This window comes from Heteronotia binoei, chromosome 10 (genome assembly GCF_032191835.1).
Source record: "Heteronotia binoei isolate CCM8104 ecotype False Entrance Well chromosome 10, APGP_CSIRO_Hbin_v1, whole genome shotgun sequence".
Lineage (NCBI taxonomy): Eukaryota > Metazoa > Chordata > Lepidosauria > Squamata > Gekkonidae > Heteronotia > Heteronotia binoei.
In genome coordinates this window covers 32,704,142-32,711,165 of record NC_083232.1, presented here as the reverse complement: position 1 = coordinate 32,711,165, position 7,024 = coordinate 32,704,142, and the positions used below count along the sequence as shown (strand labels likewise).

General features: G+C 43.3%; 1 protein-coding gene across 1 annotated transcript in view; it reads left to right on the top strand.

Annotated features, from left to right (window-relative positions):
- Positions 1–448: 448 nt before the first annotated feature.
- MYO3A (myosin IIIA) overlaps positions 449–7,024 on the top strand; it is a 140,115-nt gene continuing 133,539 nt past the window's right edge. The window contains exon 1 of the mRNA XM_060248333.1: positions 449–851. The gene's annotated coding sequence lies outside the window, so the exon portion shown is untranslated. The remainder of the gene's footprint in view (positions 852–7,024) is intronic.

Genomic DNA, 7,024 nt, shown 5'->3' with positions numbered 1-7,024 from the left:
AGATCTCAGGTCTTTGGCTCTGATAGTGGCTTTCAGAACAGCCAATCGTGGGATGGATGGACCAGCGTTTGATACAGCCGTCATAGGTTACTCAGAGCTTGGGGAGGTGGAGATGAAGCAGGTGATTAACATGGGTTACAATGGGTCTAATAGTGGGAAGTGGGGGTGGCTTTAAAAGCGTGGCATTTCTCAGTCCCCGGGATAAACGCGCCTCGCTTCCTAGAGCAGACGCTTCCCTCCAAGCTCAGGTTGTTTCGAGTTCTGTTTTAAGGGCTACTGCGAAAAATACCTAAGCAGATCCAGGCAGCAGCGTCCTTTCGCGACCACGAGCAAAGAATACTTGGGCGGGGAGGAGGGGCTGAGCTGCAGTCGCTCGCTGCTGTTTAATGCCAAGCCGCTTGCGGGTGTCTCCAGGTGGCCACTAAGAGGAGGCGCGGCGGTCTTCCGAGGCGACCAATCTGTTGCATGTCTCAGGGGTGGGGTCGAAAAAGCGGCGCGCTCTGGCTTCGGGTTGCCGGGAAATTCGGCCAAGGGGGAATAAGAAACGGCCGGCCTTCGATTCACCCCCAGGGCAAGACTTCTGTTGCTAGCAGGAAGGGGTCATGGTCCCTCATGGCGAAAGCGTCTTACTCCGGAGCAACTAGATTCTCCGCCCTAGCCGGAGAGGGGGAAGGCTGCTTTTCCGAGGGGCTTGTAAGCCTGCCTCGAATGGGCCGAACAGCCGTCCGAGAACACGAGCCCGGAAGGAGGAGAGGGCGGCGACAACAGCCCCCAAACCACGCCCCTAACTGCTCTCCTAGGGGCCGGAGAGATCTGCCCGGAGCCTGCGCCGCGTCCCTCCACCAGGCGAGGTGAGTGGAAGCCCCGGGCGCTCCTTGGCGTCAGGAAGAGTAGGGACCTTTCCATGGAAGGCGCCTTAGCTGGGAAAGGTTGCAGAGTGGAATGCTGTTCTGGGTATCCCCGGTGGGCGTGTGTTCCTTTGTAAACGTGTGGAACTGGAGTCCTCTGGATAATCTCCAACAAATCGGTTAGTTGAAGGATGATAACCAAAACTGCACAAAGTACTAAAAGTGATGACGCTAGTCAGAAGAGCTCTTGTTTCTTTCAATTGCTCTTTCTTTTAGAAGGAAGAATTGGGCGAGGCTATATGGGAGGGAGAGTGCTCTGATGATGATCAGTTTCTTCATATTCGTGAAAATAGCAATGGTTCCTTTAGAATTTACCATGCAATTAGCACAGGCGACCAGTTTACAGAGTCTAGTTTTTCTTTTTGCTCTTAGCTACCCAGTTATCAACTGGATGGGATAGATTGCATCTGCAACCTCTTGCAATTCAAATGAGATGACTGAGACACTTTACTTTAAGAGAAAAAAGGAACTTTGATCCATCTTCTTTTGTGTATATTTTGTCACTTTATAGTGCAAAAGTATACTACAAATAATATGGATGCGTTTAATAGATGGAATTCTCTGCTTTTGCCTTGGACTGCCACAGAAAAGTTCTGGTCAGTTTTCCTGGCATATTAATGCAGCTCAAGGTTGACTCAGCCTTCCCTCCTTCTGAAGTTGGTAAAATGAGTACCCAGTTTCCTGGGGGTAAAGTGTAGATGACTGGGGAAGGCAATGGCAAACTACCCTGTAACAAAAAGTCTGCCAAGAAAATGTGATGTCAACCCATGGATGCTTGCACAGGGAGACTACCTTTACCCTTTTCAAAAATTGTATTAAAACATATGTTGTTTTCAGTTAGATAAAACTGTCAGTCAATGAAGTGATGACTACATCACACACAAAAATTTCCTATGAAGGTATTGCTCCCTTGAGTGTTGCATAAATTAGTTTTCACTGGTTAAGGTATATCTATTCTGCCATATGTATAGTATCAGGAAGCAACAGCCACTTACAAGTGGAGGGAATTGCTTATAAGACTATGCACACAGACATTGAAAACGTGATGGACAAAGACCATTTTCATCTAATGTAGTTGCAAATATCTATGTAATGTCAGGCCATATGAAATCTGTTTGGAAAAGATACATGTGTTTTTAGAATACCTCTGGCTTGTCTGTTGGGATATGGGGAATTAGGCCTCCACCTACATTCCAGGAAGATCCAGGCATTCAAGGGCAGAGCATCTGCTTGGCATGCAGAAGATTTCAGTCCACATCCTCTCTGTCACGTTCTCAGGGTGCAGGCAGGCAGGAGTCCAAAGCCAGTCCAACGTCAAAGTCCAGGAAGTGAGCAGGAGCCAAGTCACCAATGCAGACCGGAATCAGAAGTCAATGTCCAAAAGGTCAGGGTGCCAAGGAAATCAAGCAGGTCAGGATCAGGAAGGAGCATGGATGCAAGCCAGAGAACAGACTGGTTGCTTCCACAAGGTTACCAGGTCCTGGGTGGGAGCTATATGGGAGTCTCAGTCAGCCTGCTCCCTGGGTGGCAGTGACTCTGCTAGAGCTCAGGGCTGAGAGAACTGAAGCATCAGCGTGTCTCATGTGTTCACTCTGCAAGTTCTTTCCGGAGCCTGCTTCGAACTCTTGAGATGAGAGGAGGAGAGCTTGGAGGAGATAGATTGTCAACAGCTGACACTGGTGCCTGGAAAGTGATTGATGGGCCAGCTGCTGTTTGTTCAGCTGAGGAACTGGCTGGCAACTCTTCCAGGTCTGTTAACCCTTCCAGCTCCTCCTCGTCAGGGCTCATGACACTCTCCAGCTAAAAGGATCAGGTGGTAGGTGATGTGAAAGACCTCCGCCTGAGTCTCTGGAAGGCTGCTGCCATTATGAGTAGACAATACTGACCTTGGTGGACTGGTAATCTGATTTGGTATAAAACAGATTCATATGCATGTTCATGGCCTCTGCCATGGATCTGGTAACCATCTAGGAAGTAGCTGCAATAAAACCTGCTTTCAGGTAGGTGCATTGAGGGGTTAGAGTGTGTTTCAACTTCTGCCCATATGTATATTGGCTATATGGCCCCACTCCTCATGCTGCCTACATAATTCATGTTTTAACATCATGTGAATGCTGAAGAACCCCTTATCGAAACTGGAGTCCAACCTTGTAGCTTACTGAAATCATTTTAAGTTTCATGTACCCGTATCAGTATAGTTAAAGAACTCTTGCTGACTGAATCATACTTTAGAATGATGTTTCTTAGGCTGATGTGCTGTCGCTTGAGTGGCTTCTCTGGGGCCAGCCATTGGTATGGATCCAACTTCCCTCCTTAAGCAGCTGTTCAGTTAGAGATAGGCTTCTCAAACTGGAGGAAAGCTTCAAACTTTCTTCAGTGAAATGGTCAGTTCAGGGTAGAATCCACCCCATTTTATATATCATGTCCAGTTGTTCAGTTTCAGGGCCTTCCTTTCTCACACTATGTTATCTAATACCCTGCCATAATTTCTGACTTGGATATCAGTTGCAAGTAAAGCACGTCATTCTTGGGTTACTGGTGACCCAGTTTTTGGTTGTCGTCAGTTCTGACAAATAAAGTTAAGAGAATTTAATATTGAATTGATTTTTCTGACATTGTAAATTTCATTGGATTGTAATATGAAAATTAAAAGGTCTGTAAACTTTGGGACCTAGCTTTCTGGTCATAAATATTGATTAAGCATCCACTGGCTGAAAAATTACCTTTTTTTGTTCTCTTATTTTTTCCATAATTGAGTGCTACTAGAAGGAAAAGAATTGACTTTTTGAAAAGATCTGGATGCTAATGTTTGTGCAAGGTCCATCTGCACCAGAAGCTCCATTTTTCATGATTTATTTTCCTAATTTATAGAAGTTTATTATTTGGGGCATGTTCAAGCATTTATTGTATATTCAGTAATCTCTACTCTGCAGTGTAGATCAGAATTTCCCCCATATTGCAGATGGGTAAGGGCTGAAGCCGTGACTGAAGGTGATTAGCCAAGACTACCCAGTGAGTTGATGGCAGCAGTGATTTTTTGAATGGAGGACTTGGGATTCACAGCTAAAGCAGCATGGGTATGATAGTTAAAGTGCCAGTCAGTTGTTGGAGAGATGCAGGTCCAAATCCCTACTCACTTTAACTATGGGACTTCAGGGCCATTGCTCTTGGCCTAACCAACCTCACAGTGGTGTTGTGAGGATCAAATGGTGAAGGGAGAACCTCATCTTCTTGAAGGAGAGGCAGAATCAAAATGGGACACACTGAAGATCGTGGCATAATGATTTTATACTAGAGTATCTTAAAAGGCTTGATTTGGGTTGCCCAGGTTGGCTCTATTTTGTCAGAGCTCAGAAGCGAAGCAGGGTTGGCTCTGGTGAGTACTTGGATAGGAGAACACCAAGGAAGTGCAGGGTTGCTATGCAGAGGCAGGTAATGTCAACCCACCTCTGTTTGTGTCTTGCCTTGAAAATCATACAGGGTCACCATATGCAGCTTTAACTTGAAGCACTTTCCACCATCATCTTTTTAATAAAATCAATTAGAAACAAGTACTATTTTAACTACATATTGTTGCTAGAGTTAGTTGGAGCTTTGTCCTAATCTGGGTGAAGTTTATCAACTAGATTTGTTCAAGGCTAGAGGAATGTTAATTTGTGACCTGGCTGGCTGCACTCCAACACCTGATCCAGCATATCTGTTTTATTGTTTACATTGTTTATTTGAAATATTGTATGTTTACGCTTATCTATTTTAATTGAAACAATATGTTTGCATCACTAAATCCATTTTCTTAGAAGCTTGTGGATTAGGCAATAAGAGACTGACTACCTCTATGAATGGAAAGAGAATAACTTAATAAGGGACTAGATGACTACTCATATGCCGGTCACATCTCTGTGGGATATGCATGATCCCCCGGAATACTAGAGAGGTTCCATAGAAGAATATAGTGTTTATGGTAGCTGAGTTCAGCCCAGAGAGTAGCCATTTAGACCTGCTGTCTGAAACCTTGATACCAGTATAAGTAGATGTTTTTAGAAATTGTTTTTATGTTTTATGTTTTTATTGTTTTATTTTATTTGGTCACACAATGTAACTGTGTGACCTCAAATTTGTGAGCTGTCCTGAGTCTGCCTCAGCGGGGAGGGCAAGATATAAATCAAATAAATAAATAAAAATACAACTTTCTAGTAGAAAATAAGTTTTTGTTGACATTTTCTATCTGGGCTTTTATCACCCATCATCTCTTCTGCCTACATAATGTGTATTTCCACACATGTTTTGACTAATTCTCACTCTGATGGTGGTAGAAGGTGCTGTCAGACTTAATGTTGACCTGTAAGGTTTTCTGGGCAAGAGACAAACACAGGTGGTTTGCCATTTTCTGTCTCTGCATAGTGACACTCAACTTCCTTGGTGGTCACCCATCCAAATTTATTTTATTTTATTTATTTTTATTATATTGTATTATATTTATATCCTGCCCTCCCCTATTGGGTTCAGGGTGACTAACAACAGTTAAATTACATAATATTAAAATAAAATACAGTAAAATTGTTAAAATTCATTGTACACATACAATATGTTTGCAGTTTCACTCCTAAGATCCAAGATGGCGTCAATATTGTTAGTTCGTATTTGACGCTGCATACACTAACGTTGTCAAGTATTGTTTAGCGCTCTGTCTTTATACTGGGATGGGGTTTAGATAGGGTTGACCCTGCTTAGTTTCCAAGCTTTAGATGAGATCTATTCTCACTCTATAAGCTTTTAAAATCTTAGATGTATGCTTAAAGATTCAATGTGTGAAACAGACCTGAGACTACATTGCCCTTCAGTGATATTTTGTTGAAGCATTGCTTGCATTTTGGAATCTCCATTCACTGGTCATAAACATCATGAATGACCAGTCTGTTTCCCTGGGTCTGATTAATTTCTTCTTAATTTTTAGAAATCATCATGAATAGCATGGTGGTGTTGTTGAATGCCAGGTCAGTTTGTGGGAAAATGAGGACCATCAGGATTAAATCCTGAATGAGAAGGTGACCTGCATTGTATTACCAAGAGCAGTTTGGTTGCATTGGGAGGTGTGAGTCTCTTCTTAGTTTGTCCATCATAGTCATAGATGCAGCATCTTCTACAAGGGACAGGGAGTTGTCATAATCTGTTAAGCTCCCTTCACCATTTCAGGTGCTTTCTTGGTTGGAATTCTGATTTTATGTATTTCACATTGGCAATTAGAGGCACGTTGGGGATGCTGTTAATATACTACTTCGTGCCTAATAGTTTTCCTGCCCAGACTAGTTTAATGGAGTTGGGCTTGTATTTGCTGCTGAAATTCCCAAAGCTGTTGGTTTTGAGGGATTCTACCATCCAAGGCCAGCTTGATAGATATTCAGTGCATCATGTCCCTAATCACAGAGAAGATGATTGAGATCCTTGATCTGGTCTTCTGCACCAATGGATCAGTGGGGCAACGCTTTGTAACCTGCTTGTCATGGATTGACAGTTAACAGCTGCGATTTAAATTAATGACTTCTAATCTCTACAACACTCCAGACGCCTTCAACTTGTTATAGATTGTAGGCTGGTAGATCCAGATAGTCATATAGACCCTCAGGGAACTGATATGGCAAGAACTTTTATCAAAGCCCAGGTTGATGTCTGGAGATTTCCTGGCTGCCTGATGTGATTGGTTCCATAGAACTCAAGCACCTTAGTTTAGTGAACAGTTTCAAGCAGTGTTCCCTCTTAGCTGAGTTAGCGTGAGCTAGCTCACAGGTTTTAGCCTCTGGCTCACACATTTTTGTATTAGCTCAAGAAAAATGGCCCCAGAGCCAACTAAGGTATGCAATAGCTTACAGCTTTAATGCCAGTAGCTCACAAAGCAAAATTCTTGCTCACAAGACTCCACAGTTTAGAGGGAGCATTAGCTGCAAGCAGTGAAATTAGCAGAGAGACCACTGCATGTAGAGAAAGAACTTGTGCTAAAAGTACCCAATAAGAGCTCATCTTCACATTCACCTTGTAGTGATGATACCAGCCAAGTGAACTCATTGCCCCTATTGCATCTGCACAAAACCATGCAGCGGAATTGTTCCCAGAAATAAGAG